The sequence below is a fragment of the Ambystoma mexicanum genome, chromosome 3q, assembly GCF_040938575.1.
Source record: "Ambystoma mexicanum isolate Mex_15411 chromosome 3q, UKY_AmexF1_1, whole genome shotgun sequence".
Lineage (NCBI taxonomy): Eukaryota > Metazoa > Chordata > Amphibia > Caudata > Ambystomatidae > Ambystoma > Ambystoma mexicanum.
In genome coordinates this window covers 537790412-537809867 of record NC_090926.1, presented here as the reverse complement: position 1 = coordinate 537809867, position 19456 = coordinate 537790412, and the positions used below count along the sequence as shown (strand labels likewise).

Genomic DNA, 19456 nt, shown 5'->3' with positions numbered 1-19456 from the left:
GATACTATCCATGCCTACAGTGCACTCTCAACTAGGTTGCGGTGTTACAACGCCTGTCTAATAGTGACAGAATAAGAATGAAATGAACAACTTATATGATGTGTAATACATTCAGCCTTGTAAGTCCAATACCACTCTCCTCCAGATTAGTTTAAATCGGGAGAGACTACAAGTAAAAGAAGAAGCACTCCAGGGAGAGTAAACTGGATAAATTCTTCCTCTTTAGAGACTCGTGTGGCATCTAATGGGATAGACAATTCTTTAATAACCCATTGATTGTCACACTGACCCTGGGTTGCTAGGGTTAAAATGATACACACAAAAGGAAGAGGATAGATTCCTATTCCGACAACACAAAGACAATACAGTCACTATTTTTGCTAACAGAAGTAGGACGATATAAAACAGTTTGCTCACGCTAAAGAATAGGCAAATTGGTGCATTTTTAGATGTAACAAACACCGTCGACCGGTTTCAGTAGCCTAACTTTGATAAAGCCACATGCATCAGGACAGTCTAAGCTTCCTCAAACGCTGGTGTATTTCATGACTCGACAACCAGTTTATGAGAAAATAACAAACGGTAGATGGAATAGTACGTTACCACCTTGCCGTTGGTGTCATAGGACTGGAACAGTCTGGGAAGGAACCCTACATTTCCTTCAAGAGCACCCACGAGCAGAACTCTTAGTATGGCGGTACAGTAGCAACGGTGCGGGTAGCGCTACCGGCACTGTTGTTGCCTTACCGCCATACTTGTAATGAGGCCCACAGACTCTGCGATTTACTAGACCAGCCGTGAATAGCACAGCATTAAATTATATGAGATGTAGCATCTATGGTGCCAAGCAGAAACAAAGCACCAGAGAATTATAGAAAAATGTATTTTAATTAATTGGTTACAGGAGCCATACTTCTGTGCAGAAACATTGTCCCAGTGAATAACAGGACATGCAATGCTTAGAAAAACCAGAGCTCCCAAAAATCTATTATTGAACAATACCACGCAGAAAGATAAGCCACTGTTAGTTTCAGAACCGGAAGTTCTTATCATGGGCACATCCTTGGTTATTCAGAGAACCATCCATTCTAAGCATAAACATAGGTTATGGGCAGGACAGGGAAAAAACACTTAACAGTGAATTTTGCAGCAGTGCTGCTGTTCCGATGCCTGCCATCACTGAGTCTATGGGTACTTTGCCTTGCCAGAAGCTTGTCCAGAGTGAGAAATGGGGCACCAATACTTAGCAGAAGCCTGGCATCAGTCACTTATGGATTCACATACATGGGAGAGGCCTGACCTCAGTCAAGTATGGATCTACCAGGCATAGCTGAATCCTGGCCTCAGTCAATTATGGATACACCAGGCACAGTTGAATCCTGGCCTCAGTCAATTATGGATCCACCAGGCATAGCTGAATCCTGGCCTCAGTAAATTATGGATCCACCAGGCATAGCTGAACCCTGGCCTCAGTCAATTATGGATCGCAGAGCTGAATCCTGGCCTCAGTCACCCATGGATCCACCAGGCATAGGAGGAGCCTGTTCTCAGTCATTTATAGATCCACCAGGCATAAGAGAAGCCTCGCCTCAGCCACTTATAAATCCAACAGGTATAGAAGAAGCCTGGTCTCAGTCAATTATGGATCCACCAGGCATAGCTGAATTCCGGCCTCAGGCAGTTATGGATCCGCTATACAAAGGAGAGGCCTGGCCTCAGTCAGTCACGGAGCAGCAATGGTTATCAGAAATCTGAATTCTGTGAGTAATGGCATTTTTCAGAAATACACTAGCGTGTCGCCACCCACCATCCTTTCAGATGTTCTGCCTATTGCTATACCTGTCTGCTAGGCCATCACTTGTACATGGAGATGTAACTCTGGGAAAGCCTAGAAAACATGTCTTTAATGACCATTGTGAAGCTTTCTCCATGAGCATGGTTATACAATCCCCCAAATAATGCTTTGTACCTGGAAAAGGTGGCATCCCCCAATCAAATTGCATGGAATATGGCCAGCCAGCAGTAGAGTGAAGAGATCTGCAGAGTCACAAAATGGTGGACATGCTGTGTGATGCACTGAAGTAAGGCATCTACAGGTTTCACCATGACAGACCACATCTCTGCCCAGTCCTCCAAGCCAAGGCCTAAAAATATTCCAGTAAACGTCAGAAAAGCGAGTTGATCATTTAGAAATCGAGAGGTGTCAAACCCATAATCTTAGCTCTTCTAAGAGGACTGCAGACACATTTTGTTTACAAGATTGTGTACCACACTTTACTCTCACCCACACCAACATGCCTCCCACAGGCTGCTTTCCTGCACGTGAACCCAATCATATTAAAAAAGCAGGTACTAGCGAATGTGGTTTGCAGAGGTTTCTTCCTCACAATTTCTATAGTGAGCTGTTCGCGGCATTGTGTGGCGACCAAATTGCCTTGATTGAGTTATTCAATATGATATATTATTTGTTTTTTTCTAATGCGCCATAGCCTGCAGGCACCAAGGTGCACAGATAGACAACAAAATGGTAAAATAAGACACACAGGATCAACAACTATCTACTCGAAGAGGATAATTTAAAAGTTTTTTTCGAAAAGTAGTGTATTTTTCTTCAGATCGCATGGATGTAGGAAGATATGCAGCAGCAGCTCTGAGAGGAAAGGAACTACCTTTTAATAATGCCAGGGCGAGGAAACCGGCAAAGGGTGTAGGTCGGGTGGGGGAAGGCAGTTCTGAGGGGATCCCTTCATTAAAAGATAGGAGAAAGCAATGTTATGGGGTTGTCAATAGAAAACAGTCCACTTTAAGCTCAGCTCATCCTGCCCATATATCCAGTGCCTTCTTGTTCCTTGGTGTATGTATTCACGCGCCACATGTACGCCCCAGATACCTGTAAGTGATTTCAATCCGGCACTTCACCTAAGTCAACGCCTTCTATGTAATGCACAACTGAAATCCTTATTTATTTTGTGTCTAAAAGTTCTTTTATTCTGAACGATGTACCACTCATATCACCCCCTTCTCTTGGAACCCTCCCCCCCGGTCACACTGAACCAGGATATTTTGGAAATAACCAGTGCACTTTTAGGGTTAAACGTTTGGTTCAGGCAAAGAGTTCAGCACCCTCTGCACACAATGCTCACAAGGTATACTTCATGCATTGAGAGTGTACCCTGTGATTGCTTGAATGTTCTAGCCGGTAACGTCCAGCAATTAGCCATGGTTTGTGGTTCTTGGACGGCCTCGGTGCCAATGAGCTCCAGGCTCACATGCATGGGTTTATTTGTGCAAGGCGTGTTGGCTTGCGCATGCATCCTCGTCCTGTTTCCACGGACTAGGTGGTTCTCCATCATTGGCCTTCACCGCGCCGCGCACCTCTGTGGATTCCGGGCCCTTGATTCCAACGATAACAGAGATAGACATTTAATAGCGCAGGTTCTTAAATGCGTGTGTTCAGCTGCTGTCATTACCTGATTGCAAATGTCGCTCATTATACCGTCCCGGGGAGGAAGGAAGCCTGGGCTGATGCTGGCCCTGGGGTGGCACAGATGTTTGCAGGCAGGGATGTGCGCTTTGTGACTCCACCGGTGGAATGGCAGCTTCGTGCTGCATCCAGAAGACAGATACTGAGAGACACCAGAGAGCCAAACCAGAGAAGAAAGTCCCATCGACTGACTGGCTGGGGCGTGTGTGCATCCGCCGATGGGTATGGGTGCCCCCTGTGTTACCAAGTACAGCGCTCAGTTCCAGGGCAGAACTCGGAGGGAGAACCGTGGGCCCGAATTGGCACAGACTTCTAGATTCAGGTCTCAGAGGCCCAAGCTCACATCTCTCTGGTTTTGAGCCACTTTCGTGGGTGGCTTTTATGGTATCGACCATACACCACACACAAACTAAATACTTACTCAGACTTTAACAGTCACTAATACACAGCTCTGTCGGGTTCATCTGCATAACCACAGGGGGTGGGACAGAAGTCTGATGTATATTTTGTGCTGTAGTTTAGGCACACAGGTCAGGAACTTCTTCCTCTGACCTGCTTTACTGACAAAATAATGTGTATAATCCACCCTAGGTTTGGTGCGTGTAAGCCCTGAACATTAATGTGCTGATAGCCTGGGGTAGTGGGGGCTTGGGGTGGGGGGGCTTTTGCACATGCTGCTGCCAATGCACCAAAAACATTCTGTGGCCGGGCCTTATACTGCAAGTTGACAGTGAGACCACAACGTTATTTATTTTATTTATTTAATGTGCCGATAGAGCCCAGACCCGGAGGTATCATGGCGCTAGTAAATATTACAGTAAAGGCAGTACAGTCATGAGATGGTGGATGGGACAAGCCTTATCTAAAGGTTAAGAACGAAGTGTCTCCTTAGATACACGGAGGAATGGCATTCCAGAGAGTAGGGGCTATGACAGTGAAGCTCGCTCCGCCTGCTCTTTTCCTGGTGTATCTTGGTGTGGCTAAAGCCTAGGTAGTGGCAAACGTTGTCTGCGTTGGTGATGTGGAGTGGATATGTGACCATAGGCAAGGGTGAATTGTAGTCAAAGTTCTTCCCCAGAAGAGACTTACATCATCAACAGTCTGGTGTAGTTTGGCATGCTCTCCCAAAGGTAGCAGAGAGCGGTCTCCTGCTAAGGGTCCCGCTTTCTTGGCCACCTGGCTCATGTCACTTGGATGCTCTTGCTATAGTAATGAATGACACCAATGCGCAGTCATAGTTGGAGCTTTGTTGGAAATAAATGAATACCAACCATTGCCAACAACAACATGGCTGGCTTTGTGAATGCACAGGGTATGATTTTTTTGAAAAATTACTACAGAATATAAAATGTATAGCATCTACATTGGCAAAGCCAGACCTATTGGCTTTACCAAAAAAGGTAGCAGGCGTCCCCTCTCTAGAAAGAACATGGCATGATAACCTGTTCCGTGGTTTTTACCCACTTTGAGAGTCCGCAGCCATCGCCTGTTGCTCACTGTACTTTTCACAAGGAGGAATACCCAATTTGCAAATGCACATTGTAACATGTTTGCCCTGGAAGGGGATTTACAATGCTTCCACATCATACTGTTTGTTCGATTGCCAAGCTCACTCTTTGCACTGCAGCCACTCTTGCATATATTTCTCTGATCAGCACCTATGCATGCTTCAGGAATGCACAGGCATGAACACCTGTGGCTTGAATTAGATGCTGATGCTTAAACAAAAGTGTTAAACATACATCTACCCCCCCCCCCCCACCGCTGGGCAACTTTGTAAAACAATTACACAACGCTGCAATGAAGATTATAACACTCAACTGTTGCCGAGCTAAACAGAGGGCCTTATCTCATCCCAGATATGCCCTTGCCTTTTTATTTATTTAATTGTTTATTTAATAACATGCCTAATACTATACCTGAGTTTGGTTTCTAAGCGCAGATCCGGGATTCGAACCTCTGTTGCTCTGCGTGGTCTTGCTTCCAAGACCAGTGCATTGCACCTGTGCTATACTACTTTCGAGATCTGCCAAAGCCCCTCCAAATGTTTTTGAAGCAGCAAGTTCGTGAACACGGATCCAAGTATTGAACTTGACATCCATCAATCGCCCACCTGGCTTTTGATTTGAATATGAGTCTGCAAACAGTTTGGAAGCCCGGAAATGCAGACTAGTGCTGTTTAAATGCCTTTTTTGATGCTAGGTACATTTTCACCAAAGCAACATGCTAGGGGCCCCAGAATTCACCTTCTCGTCCAAGTCTGCAGTCAGTCCACTCAGTGGTGTATGCACTAAACTTAAGCAAACATGTTTCATGTGTGTGTAAGGGTCAGCTGCTGATTAAAGAGCAGTGCCAGGATCTGCTTCTTTCTATTTTCATGCAAAACACAATGAAAAATGGTACTACGTTTGTCTAGACATGTATTTTCCTTAGGGCAGGCGTCTGCAAGCTGCCACCTTCCCCCCACATATTTTGGACTTTGACTCCCATGAACCCTCACCTTTGACTATAGTGGGTAGGGCCGATGGGCGTTGTGGTTCAAAACAGCTGTAGAGCCAAAGGATTCAGACCACTGCCTTATAACAAAGCTTGAAGGCTCGCAAAGTGTCAGAGGACCTGGTCCATTGAAAATCCACCTTCAGAGACTAGCCTGATAGACCAGCATCAAGTACCTCTTTCCATTTGACAATCCATAAACTGCACTCAGTGGTCAAACTTCCCTCTGGACTCACTTCCCATGCGTTTATAAGACATTGAGATACATTTTAATATACTCCAAAAAGGTAACCAGGAATATGGCACATGCAAGCACCACAAATACTAGCAATTACGGTAAGCCTTTACAACTCCACCTTAATTCCTTATGCTTGTCTCCCTAATGTGGTGCTCCTTCATGTAAAATGTGAACAACAACACATGGTTTGGTTGCCCTGGCGTGGTCAGCCCTGTTGCTTTAGCAAAGTAGATTCAGAGTGACCTACCTACTGCATCAACAGGAAGATTAAGCACCTGGCAGTTTAAGGATCTGCCACGTGTTGCTGCCCTGGTGTTTTGAACTATGACTCCCATGAGCGCTCACTGTTGGCTATGCTGGCTAGGGCTGATGTGAGATGTAGTCCAAAACCTCTGCAGAGCCAAAGATGACAGACTGCCGTAATCATTGTTTGGTGGCATGGAGAGAAAATGGAAGAGGTGGAGCTTACAGGGAATTTCGGGATTTCCCGAAAGGTTGGTAATCCCAAAAGCCAGTTGATGCTTAACAGGGTAATTACCTTCATAAGAGACCTGCTATGTCTTGCGCCGTAGAACTTCAGGACAGCGGGCCGGCCACAATCAATGTTTGCAGAGTGGCTGGCCACCGCCTCATGCAGAGGCGATTCATGCGAGATACTGAAAACCTTTTCAATATCTGCTGAATAGGAAAACATAACTGCTAATGTATAATCTTTTTTAAAGACCTCTGTGTTAGATAGTTCTAAACGGGATTGAAAATAAGGGCTTCCAAGTGTAGGCAGCAATTGCTCTATTTCCCACGAAGGAAGACCACAGTTAGGACCCTGTCTAAGGTTTGTAATAGTTAAACGGGTTTAGTTAATGTGAGTGACTTGTGATATGTTAGTAGTGTCCCTACTGGGATGGAGGGTCATGTTAAAGGAGACAAGACATGTATGCATGCCCAAACAAGTGTATGGGTTGCCAAGTAATGTAATAACATGCAGTTCCAAGAGTGAACACACGGTGGCACCTGAATGACAAACATTGGGCCCCAATAAGGAGCTGAGTTTAGGTGTTGCCCCTTTGGTCTGAATGGGGGCAGCCTAGGATCAACATCATTTTGTGTAATGGGAAATTGAGTACACTGATTGCGCCATGATGCCTAGGGGAGATAACCTATGTCCTCCAAAACATTGTGCTCTGGTCACAGTGGGGAGAGAGCTTGCAGGATATTACAGTGTGCACAGTGCTGCCTGGGTGTCATGATTCTTGCCAAAATACAGGCCAGGCTAAGATGTGATGCCCTTAGCCCTTGTGCATATGTCATCATTGTTCTGCTGTCACAGTGGGGAGAGAGCGTGCAGGATATTACACTGTTTTGCCTGGTAGTGATGGTTCTTGCTCAAATATAGAGTAGGTTACGATGTGGTGCTATTAGACCTCGTATATATTTTGTATTGCAGAAGGCAAAGGATTTGCAAGACGGTCGATAGTGAGCTTTCTGTCGCTCACAGTTCCACGCTGACAAAATGGCAGCCTGGAGTCTGAGGGGGTTGTTATTCAGCCCATATGCGTTATGAGTAGATTGCTTATTCAGGGCAATTTCACTAGGAGCTGGCACATAGTTTCCATTGCAATTCCTGTAGAAACAAGTTTGCTGAGTCACAGTTTTTCTATTATAGCAATAACCAGTCCCCATTGTACGCTTCACAGGCAATTAGCACCCTTGACGGGTGTATGAACCAATCACATTGCTCCAAACCCGGGCTGAATCCAATGATCCAAACCCGGGTTCTGAGCAACCTGACTGCTTGGCACACCCAGCTGCACCCGGTGCTGACTGTCCCCTCCTCCTATAATGCCTCCCACCTCAGCATAAGCCCCTCAACATCCCCCACCTCCTCTCCTTAACTTTATGCGGCCTCCGCTAGGTCTTCCTTCTCCTTCAGCCATGGAAATGGAAGAGGGGCACCAAGCATAGCCCCGTCTTCCATTTCCATGACAACCTCTCCCCAGCCACAGCCAACAAAGCAGCGTGGGAATCTTTAAAACATGTTTTTATTGCTATTAGCACCTCAACGCTTTGCCACTGGGTGCCACTGCTAATGGCAATAAACACACGTCCTGTGGGGTTTACCGGCCTGGTAATGGCACCGAGCTGTTACCGGCTCCGTAAGCCCACAGAACGTGTGTCTATTGCCATATGAAAAGCCGAGGGCCCAAGTCATAGGCTTGAGCTATGTGCGGGCCTTAATGTTGGGCCTGGCGCCTTTACCCATTGAGAGGTATATCAGATGCTCATATGTAGAAACGCATCCTCTATCACACTGCATTCTGCAATTTCTCCATGTAGGTACCGCTGCAACTGTAGGAGAAATCACACACTGATAGATGTCTGCTAACTTTGAAAATGGACTAATTCAAGGTGAACACCAAAAAACGTTCCTCCTGAAGCTTTGATGTTAAAACCAGACACTTGTATCCTGAGATCAGGGTGGGGAGCAGAAGCAAGGAAAGACTAAATACTCCCCAAACCAGAAAAACATAAGGTCACACATGATGAGTGAAAAGAAGACCTCAATGTTCAGCGACAACCTAATGAATTTGGATCTCTTTTACAAGTATGTGCTATCCGACATACATCAGGAACACAGAAAGGAGAGACATGTGTGTTAGGCTCTCTTAGTTTCGTTTTTACAGACACCGCAACTTCCACCTTTGGGAGGCAAGTGTAAAAGAAAGACTCACTCCCAGCATGTGAAAGCATAGCTGAAGTCTCAACTAAAAATGCCTTTTCTGTGATTTCAGGGTGGTCGTGCAGTAGTAGCCCTGAAGGGCAACATTGCCCTAAGTACAAGCACTAGCAGGAAAGGACACACGAGGACATTGTCCGGGCCGCAGCGTTCTACCTGCCAGCCTTCGCCCACCGCCATCACTGAGGCAATCCCGCGCCCGGGCTCCACACAATCCCATCCCGCTGCTAGCATCGCCGCCTGCGGCCAAGGAGCGCGCATAATGATAGTGATTACCGCAAGCCTACCAAATCTAATCTTTTAAGCAGAAATGGAGCTCAAAATTACATAGTGCCCTGATGTGAGGTTTAACCCTTCCCATAGCCGATGCACTTGTCAGCGGAAGTGCAGTATCAGACTCTAGTGTGTTCGGAATTTCCTGGATCATGAGCCGCGGGGTCTGGCATCTCTGGGGGCCATGAGCCGGGAGAGGCCCTGGAAGAAGATTAGGGCAGGCAAACTATGCCTTCCAAGATGAGTAGGTCATTCTTTAATACGGGGGGAACTTGGTCAACAGACTATGGCTGCTGCTACCACTAGTAGCGGTCCATCTAGTCCCACTATCTACTACTAACGCCAGTGCCTTAAGTGGAACTGCAAATCGAGCTGGGGCTCATCGAGGGGGCGTGGCCTAACAGTGGGGGTCTTGATGGCCCGTTAGGCCACGCCCCCTTGACGAGCCCCGGCTCAATGGGCTACTGGCACCCCTGCCAGGCAGCCTTTTGTAGAGATTAGCACCCTCTCCCCTACTGGGGAGAGGGTGCTGATCTCTGCATTTATTTTGTATAGGCTTGCCTGGCAGGGGACAGCGCCTGCCTATTCAGCCTTAATGGTGGTGCTGCCCCTCGCCAGCTGGGGAGGGGCAGTGTCACCATTAAGGCTGAAAGGGTGAGGCCACTGGAAGCAGAGGCCTTTTTCCTAAATACTGAAGCTCCCGCGAATCCGCGGGAGCTTCAGTATTTAGAAAGCAAGGCCTCTGCTTCCAGCGGCCTCATGTTTCTCCATAATGGTGGTGCCGGCCGACGGGAATCTCTTGATTAAAGGGATGCCTCGCAGGTGCGGCGCCACCATTATGGCTGAAAGGCATTTTTTTCTGTAGCCTGAAGCTCTCGCACACGAGCGAGAGCTTCAGGCTGTAGAAAAAAATGCCTTTTCGTGTAGTGGCCGGGGCTGTCAGGCGAGATTACTGGGCCCCGGCAGGGCCCCGCCTCAAAACGAAATTTCGGAGCCTGCCGGGGCTCAGCCCCGGCAGGCCCCGGCCCACTTAAAGCCCTGACTAACGCTATTGCTTTGCGAGTGCAACTAGCACTGCCACTACCACTCCAACTCCTTCTTCTGCTGTTTCTGCAAGTACTACTAAGAGTATGACTTATAATAATGCAACTTCTACTACTGCTATTACTAATACTATTACTACTACTGCCAGTACTATGATGTGTACTAATGCAACTAACACTTTAACTATTGCTTCAGCTACTTCTACTGCTATTTCTGTTAGCACTATGACTTATAATAATGCAACTTTTGCTATTGCTATTACATATACTCATGAACTGCCACTACTATGATTGTTCCAACTGCTAGTACTACTTTTATTATTGCCAGTACTATGAAATATACTGATGCACCTACCACTACTGCTATTGCTCCAACTACTAGTACTACTACTCACTATCCTAATGCAACTACTGCTGCTTCTGCTACTTCTCATTCTACTACTTCCACTAAATCAAATAATACGTATTATATTAATAACCAGTCTAGAAGCCTGTGTACACGGGCCAAAGTGCAGGTTTACATTAACACACTAGGCTCACTATATACCCTAAGGCAACAGCTCCCTCTAGTGGTGAAAACAGGCAAAGCTATGTGAATTGACATCCTAAATCAACAGCTCCGTCTAGCGGTGACTCCAGGCAAAGCTACTTCATCGGACAAACATACAGGGACAAACATACATCTGGCCTTTTATTATATTGTTAGATACTAATATTACTACTATTGCTAATAAAATCATGTTAGAATGCAATTATTAATCCTGACAGTCTAGATGCGAGCTTTCGTCTTTGTGATTTTGATAAAACGAGAACAATTTGTTGGAGTAGTAGTAACATGTATAATTGGTAATGCTACAAACCTACAGGACTGTAACACAAGTGCTTTATGCAAAATTAAGTTATAATAATAATGGTTATTATACATTTTCATAATGTTATTTTTAACATAGGTGTAATGAGTGTTATCAATTTTAATATTGATATTACATGTATTAGTAGTATTACATTAGCAGATTAAAGTATTATTAATATTTAATCACAAATATGAAATAGCGCTACCGCCGTCTGAAGCGCTGAGTGATGGACTGAAAAGAAGTTGTTTACTATGTTCACTGGCAGTGCCCGCCACCAGCCCAGGGCAGGGTCGGATTGGCCCCTCGGCATTCCGGCCCGTGGCTGGGCCAAAATCGTCCCTGGGGAGTGGGGGCCGGTTTCTGGCCATGCCTGGGCCAGTTTGGAAGAAAAAAATAATCGAAAAAATAATGTTTTTCTATTTTTTTCATTTTTTTTTTCAAAAAGCCTTTCATCCTTCTTAGGTCGATAAATGAGTACCTACACAGGTACAGGTACCTATTGTATGCATTTTTGTTCTATAAAAAAGAGCTTAAGCGTAAGTGCTATACAATAACATATTATCATTTGGCCTTGGACGTCTGCTTGGATTCACAGTAATTTAGTGTACTTAGGAACAATGCTTTTTGATGCCACTTCCTTTTTTGTCAAGGGGTAAAAGGTCATGTTTCACCGCTTCCCGGGATGTCACTTTGGGGTGGGGTCAAATGACATCACTTCCGGTGATGTCATCAGAGGTCAAGGGTCGTGAGGTGAGGGGTGGGCCACTTTTTTGAGGCGAGGGGTGGGACACTTTTTTTTTGGGTGACCGGGCCTATTTCATATCCCAGTCCAACCCTGGCTCAAGGCAAGAGTGTGTCCAGGGCTCTGATTGCATCTCCCTGGCACCAGGTGCAGGAGTGGGGCTTGCACTCAATAACAATGTGCTTTCGCCCACGTGCCTCCTCTCCCCAGTCACCCGGTAATGTGAGTACGTGACGCGGTCTGTTGTGCATTGTTCACCCACTGGAAGCTCGACGTCTGCTTGTGTAATCAGTACATGTCGAAAAGCCCCTTCTAAGCAACACAGCAACGTCTGAAACGGCTGACCTTCCAAGTGTGAAAGTGCATTTTAATGTGGTGCAGAGGCTTGCCGTGTTCTTTCCCGAAGGTCCTGATTGGCAATTGCCGGAAATGTTCCACTGGGTTGGTTGGAGAGGAGGGTATGTTTAATGGCTACCCATTTCCCCGGTTACTTTCAAGTCTCCTCGCCCGAGCCATCAGGGTATCTGGCCTTCTTTGCTGGCGCGCGTTACATTATGCAATCTCTGCATAGGGGAGCCGCGGCCCATGTGATGATGCGTCCTTCTGTGATCTGCCTGCTCCCCAAGCGTGCGGCATGCCCTGCGATCCAACAATGTAAAGAATGTCCTCGGCGGCATTGCCGTACTACCGCCAAGCCATGGCCAACCTTCTTTTAGGCAAGTGAGTACGCCTTCTGCCAGCTGTTCGTGATCTTCTCTCCTTTCACTCGCTTGTAAGGGCGCTCCTTTCATGTTTGCCAGAGGTGGCATGGTGGTTTATAAGCCACAACCCCCATGGCATCAGTTCAGCACACCTTAGGGTGGCCAGACGCCCTGGTTTTGCTGAGAAAGTCCCGGAATTGGGAATATGTCAGCGTGCAGCATGGTTGTTTGATTCACACATTAATAGCTTTCTCCCAGGAGCTTCTCCATGAAATTCACACATTTTATTTAAAAAGAGATACAGGGGCCCGATTCATGGAATATTCTGCACAGTAAATAGGGACTTTGTGCGCCAAACCGTGTGTGAAATCCCATTTGTCGATTCATGGAATCTACTTTACAGGACGTTTTTCGTACTTTGCAAGGACTTTGCACAAACTCAGCACTTCTATGCATGCAATCGATCGCCCTGCGCGAGACACCTTGCAGAGCGTAGGCGTGGCCTGCGCAGAGGCCAGAGTAGTGGGCAGAACACGCAAAATGGAGAAGAACATGGGAAAATGTGGGCGTTACGAGACACAGGCCGCAGGCAGTCCAACGCAAACCCACAAATGCGTGGAATCAAACGTATTCATGGATCTGACAGTGCGAGCGCTCGTCGGGGAAAGGCACACGCAAAGCCCTCAGTCTATCTGCCACCCAAAGGCAGGCGTACAGACATTTGCGCATAGGATTCCCCTCTGCACGATGAGATCACATGTTGGATTTAGGGGTGCATGCATGCAAACAGGATTCAGAACTTACTTCGGGGTACATGAACGGTTTATCAGGGTTCGCAACCAGGTTTTTCTGGAGTTCTACCTGATTAGGGAAATGCGTATGCATGTTGAGAGGGTGCCCATAATAGTAACGGGTGACCCCGCACAGTGTCCCTGAGGTGCAGACCTGGTTCCGGAGCACCCCATGCACTGTTTCCAGGGTGAATCTGTCTGCGCCTGAGGAGCACGCAAAGCTAGCAGTATATGGCTCTTTTTGGTTTGTGTGGGGGCCTTTCGGGGCTGTTATGGTGATGACTTGCAAATATGGTCACTTTGCATGAAGAATTCCATGAATACACAGAGCTTGCAGAAAAACGTCTGCGTGCAGCCTCGCACAGAGGTGTTCTCCACCCGCAGCCTTTGTGGGATCTCTGCGTACTTTCTCATGAATCGGGCCCATAATTGAGCAAAGTAAGGAGTGGTGGCCAACCATTGTGACCAAAATTAAATCAACCACCCAATGGCCACTTTCACAATGTAGAACCATGACCTAATGCACTGGGCTATTGAGAAAAACGGTGAAAAGAAAGGAAAAGCTCACTGGTAGCATATTATCAAGAACTATTACAGTGTGAAGGTCACAGGCCTTTGCAGAAGAATCAGGCACACAGATGTCCAAAGATGCAAGACCTACACAAATATCAAATGCAATACATCCATAGGGACACAAGCCGTTATTACCCGCCCCCATTACACAGGGAACATGCGCATGGCCTGTGAGGGTAGGCTGCTGGCTTAGACCCTCCAATCACTAGATCATGGAACTGACGGGTATTACTATGTCCAAGAAGGTTTGAATAGCTGTGCAGGACACAGTGAAAGGGTTCCAGTTAGAAACAAAGCAGCACCTGAAAAGGTAGCAAAAGGCAGTGCGGGCACAGGGGTAGCTCGCTAAATGAGTGCTCTGTTGAGATGATCCCCGTCCTGTACATGTTGGAAGCATGACTTTTCAGGAGTGTGTCCTACGGGTGGTGTTTGCTCAGATGTCCATAAGCATTGCACAATGTATGCAGATTGGCTGCTATTTTCGGAACTATTGTCAGTGTAACTCTGTGGTTTGAGCGCAATAGCTCAGCAAGTTAAGCGCTCTGCCTGGATATCTGTGTCCGCAGGATACAGATTGGACCCTGGCAACGTCAACTCAGCTCTTCAAGATTAGGATCTTGATATTAATTTTCATTATGTTGATGTTGAGGTAAGTGTCATTAGTTTGGGTATTTCTGGCACGTCTTTTCACAGCACTAAAAATTGTGAGGAGTCTGGCAAGAACCACTATATAACAAAAATATAGTATTATTAATAATTCTAGTCAGTAGTTTGAATGCTAATAGTGGGTGGAACAAATACTTGCACAACAGAGAGTTAGTTGGATGAGTGAGTATCATTTCCTAAACGCCCTCTAAGGTTTATATTTTTTGTTTTTTCTTTTAATGTGTTTCTTTGCTGGTGATGCATCTTTAACTTAAGTGCCGAGAACCAGTGTTCTCGTCCTATTTGCACAGACATGCATAATAGCGCAGCAGTTAAGGGGTTAATTGCGTATAGAATAGTATTTAAAGTTAACTTTTATTTTGTGAGACTGTATAGCACATTAACATAAAAAAAAATGCCTGTTGGATTCTGGAAGGGTGTTCGCCTCTACTTTGGACAGCAGCTGATCGCCGCTTGGCCAACTCACAATCAAGCTGTAAAGGGTCTTCAGAGGTCGATTTAGTCATAGTTCAGAACATCGGTTTAACGAAAGGAGTTGTGCGCCTTTGGGCATAATCTCATGACCCGCCCTCATGCGATATCCCGCCCTCACTCGATATCCCGCTTTCACTCCATATCTTTGTACGGTGATTCTGCAATTATCTGGATATTAGAATAAGGAAGTCATTCTTGGAGGCCCGCAGGCAGTGTTAGGAATTTCTTCCCTGGAAAATAATGGGAGAGCGTGAAGGAATATGATATGATATGATTGGTTATTTATAACGCACTTAATACCCAGAGGTTTCTAAGCGCGGACCAGGGATTGAACCTGTGTTGCTCCCTCTCGTCTTGCTTCCAAAGCAAGTGCGTTGCCCCTGAGCTATACTCCCGAGACTAGCTGATCCGTATGGTGGGTGCAATAACAGGACCCTTTAAGCCGGGTGGCATTGGGCTGCGGCAGTATGGAGGTGCTGAGGGCTTAGCCAGTCATCATAGAAAACATGGGACAATGTGTTATGGCATGTTATGTTACTGGGGCTAATACCTCACACCGCTGCCATCTCCCTGGTCTGCAAGCGCCCTGGTGGATCTGACTGAGGGGGGTGGTTTCGGCAAGTGGGGAGAGAGAGAACTTTAAGATAGCTTGCCTGTTGTGTTGATGCGTGCAGTTTGGAAGCACTCAGATACGGTGTGTGGAACGCTTACTAGGCCGTCTGTGTCGAGGACATGGGGGAATTTGTGTCCAGATGGTTGCCACGTGTGGCAGGAGCTGGTACAGGGGTATGTAAATCGGCCGTAGAAGTGTTCTTTGATGTCTGTATGGATGTTTTTTAAATTGTCGCGTCTGGGTGGCGTAGTTTGTCTGTGTATAGTGTATTTGGACATGGAAAAGAGAGTTCTAGTTCTGGGGTACACATTTCATACCATGGATAGACCATCACCTCGGATTCTAAGGAGACAAATACGGTGGGGGCAACGATTTAACAAGGCCAAACAATTCAACTAGAGCAAACCCTTCACACTGTGCCATGGAATACATTACTGTGGGGCTAGTCGTAAAGTTGTGGAACAGTAAATCTTGGATGCTAAGGAGCATAATACAGTGGAACTAGGACCAACATGTGTAAAGAAGAGTCCTTTCTGTCGATAAGAAAGTCCGAAGATATACGTGTTCTTGGTGTGTACGTATATGTGAGCGAAGTGTGGGAGCTGGAGGGCAGGGCCATAGATTGAAATCCCGTTGACTGTATGGCCAAGAGTAAAACACACTCACATTGTCTGCAAGATCTAGCATGGGCGCCGAAATGTGGATTCTAGACTGTGGCTATTCAATTGCTTTTTCTGGCCTGGACTGACTGACTAGTGTTACACAATCAGATATATACATTGCTCTACTCATACAGGAGGCCTACTTCTGATGCTTTTCACAATTTCATGCAAATTAATCATTTAGCCTCTCATTTCATTAACCACCGGATGTCTGATTTATTCAGCAAGAAGCTACCTGTTACCCACTAGCCAAAACTAAATGGCTGAGGCACAAAGGCATAGCCAGGATAGTCTAACAAGTGGGGCCTGAAGGTAATGCAGTGGCATTAACATCTGTAAATGCCCACACAGCGCTGCTGAGTGAGCCTTTACAGATTTTAGGTGAGCCTTGCCCGCTCAGGCACTACCCGGTCTATGCCTGTCCGAGGCACAAAATTCACAAATTGCAAACATGGACACCTAGTCTGGCCCTTGGCATCTCTTATCAGGAACACAATTGGATTGTGTCTGGCAGATAACATTGCCAGTCTTCATGGAATGCATAGCCGTAAGGCCTCAAGATACCGGTATGCACAATTTAGAGCATTGTTACTCATTATGTGAGACACTACATGGTTTGACCACAACTTCCAGGATCCTTCACCATTGGTTATGCTGGCTAGGGATCATGGGAGGTAAAGCCCAAAAGCTATGCAGTGCCATATAATGAGTAACCCTAATTTAGAGCATGCAAACCTGCTAGTTTGTCGGTGAGTGCACCAGGTCTTTCAAATATGATCTGGACCTGCTGTTTGATATGAGCCCTATGCTGTAAGAAGCGGGTAATGAAACTGCAATACAAGGCTCGACATAAGTTAACGGTTTCAACTGGTTGAGCCCAGGATGTGACACAACTTACAATCTTCTTTCATAGTTCATGTTGATTAGTTTGTCCACTGTCTCATCTCCAGCTGGACACAGAAGGATTAAAGGCAGCCCTAAAATGAGCTCGCAAATGGTGCATGACATAAATCACTAATCCCATGATGATCCCTCACTCGCTCTCACACTCATCTACGCTCTCACCCTCTGATGACGCTCAACGTCCCGAAAGGAATCGACACATTCGAGAGGGCAACCAAGTTGCAGCAGCAAAGCACTCCTGGATCTAAAGTATGACTTAGGAAATGGCTGGATATGAGCTGCGGTGGGGGGGGGGTTCAACAGAACAGTTGAGATTGCCTGCAAATCCCCCCACCCCATACCTCAAATACACTCACACACATCGCTCTGCCCCGCAAGCAGAAATGGGGGATGTAAAAAAGCAAATGGCTGCAGGATAAATTGAATCTGCTGTTCACATCCCAGTTTCACTAGAATTAGCTGATGCCGTGGAACTCAGCAACTCACTTGCTACATTTCCAGGGGTTTGAGCGACAGTGGGGCACGTGACCCCGCAAGCATTAAGACATGGCTTAAATGCAAGTCAGATGATCCAGGGTGTACAGGCCTTGGTTCACCGATGGGACCCTTATTTTTCAATTTAGAGGATGTGGCTGTGGGAAGAGAACCCGCCTCTTCCAGTAGCGACCAGCCGGCCAGAGACGAATGTCAGCCCATGGAAACCGCAAACCAACTTCTCGACATAAATCCTCAGTCCCTCAACAAGCGAGGTATGCAGCCCGTCCTGGGCAGCAGCAGACCAGTAGGATCTTCCTGTCACAAGAAATGAAGCTGCACTACTAATGATGGCTTAATACGGCCCAAATGGTATTGTGCGTAATATGGCTGGCAGCAGCGTGAGCGGCCACTCACTAGATCATGCAGGTTGCCAAACACTGGACAGCATCTGTGGAATATGGTTTCATCAGTGCGGCCGTATGGGTCAGGGAGGAAGGAGAAAAGCAACTACAACGTGTGTTTGGCAGATTGATGTGGGTGTTTCTCGAAATAATGGCTGGAAATGGGAAAAGAATACTCTGGGAACACCCTCCTCCTTGTGAGGTGGGCGGAGCCAGGGACCATGGCCAAGGTGCGTGACCCAGGCGCATTTCTTCATGGAACCCAAGACTTGTGATTTGCATAAAATCAGAGAGCATTTTGGGAGCAAAAGAAAGCATACTTTAAAAAATGTTACATTGGTCTGTGCTAGTGATTCAGCAAGAACCCTTTGACTGAGTATTAGAAATTGTGCTCTTCATTTTGTATCGGTCACAACACTCACCCTAACAAATATATGTGGCCTCTTAACGGAATGTGAGACCTCCTTCAGGCTGTTACTGCATTCATAATCCCGTGCCTGACAAATCGTTCCAGGCTGTTCGTCAGCTGTGGGGAGAGTCCACTTGGAATCAACCCAGAGAGTTTCCTGGGCTAGCCCCGGGCATCCGGACAATGGAGCAAAGTTTAGGCAGCACTCCGGCAAGATAAACTTGCTCCGCCTGCTCCTGGTCACCACCATAGAAATGGAAAAGGGACTGTGTCCCTTTTCCAGCGGCATCTCCTTTTTTTCCTCCAGAGACTGGCATCGCAGCCAATATTCTGAAGGAAAAAAAATACAATTTGCACCCTGGAAAAACCCTGGGGTGTGAAAAGCAATCACACAGCAGCAGGGGGGCGTACAGGCCGGTACCCTGCCACATATTGACCATCCAGGATGCAATGGGGCTTATAACTTCTCCGAGTTGTGTAACAAAACGTCAGTGAAGTCAGCTACTGCTATTTTCTATGTTCCATTACGATGCTACTGGCCATATTAATACAATCTATCAAATGAAGGTGGGCAAGTCTGTGTTTGGGGGCGGGGAGCTGTACATCCAGGACGCTCAATTGTATTTTCCAATCTGCTAAGCTGTGTCCACCATTCCCCGCCGCGTTCTAGCACTCGGGGGACTCCATACCATCATATCACCCCTGGAAACTAGGGAACGAGGGAGGTTCTAAAGCTGCATGGCAGTACATCAATGACCATCGACAACCCCTGATGTGAAGTGCAAAGCTGCCCTGGCTTTGATCGCTCACCTTTTGAGGTTGTTTGTTCTCTGATTTATACTCCATTGGCCATCATCCTTGAACTCTGCCCGCATCTTCTCTAGTTCACACCTCTTGGTTGGCTGCATGGTTGAATTCTGTT

The 19456-nt window shown here is 46.6% G+C and overlaps 1 protein-coding gene across 1 annotated transcript in view; it reads left to right on the top strand.

Moving 5' to 3' along the window:
• Positions 1-19456, top strand: part of SLIT3 (slit guidance ligand 3) — a 1101025-nt gene that overhangs the window by 554421 nt on the left and 527148 nt on the right. The window lies entirely within an intron of this gene.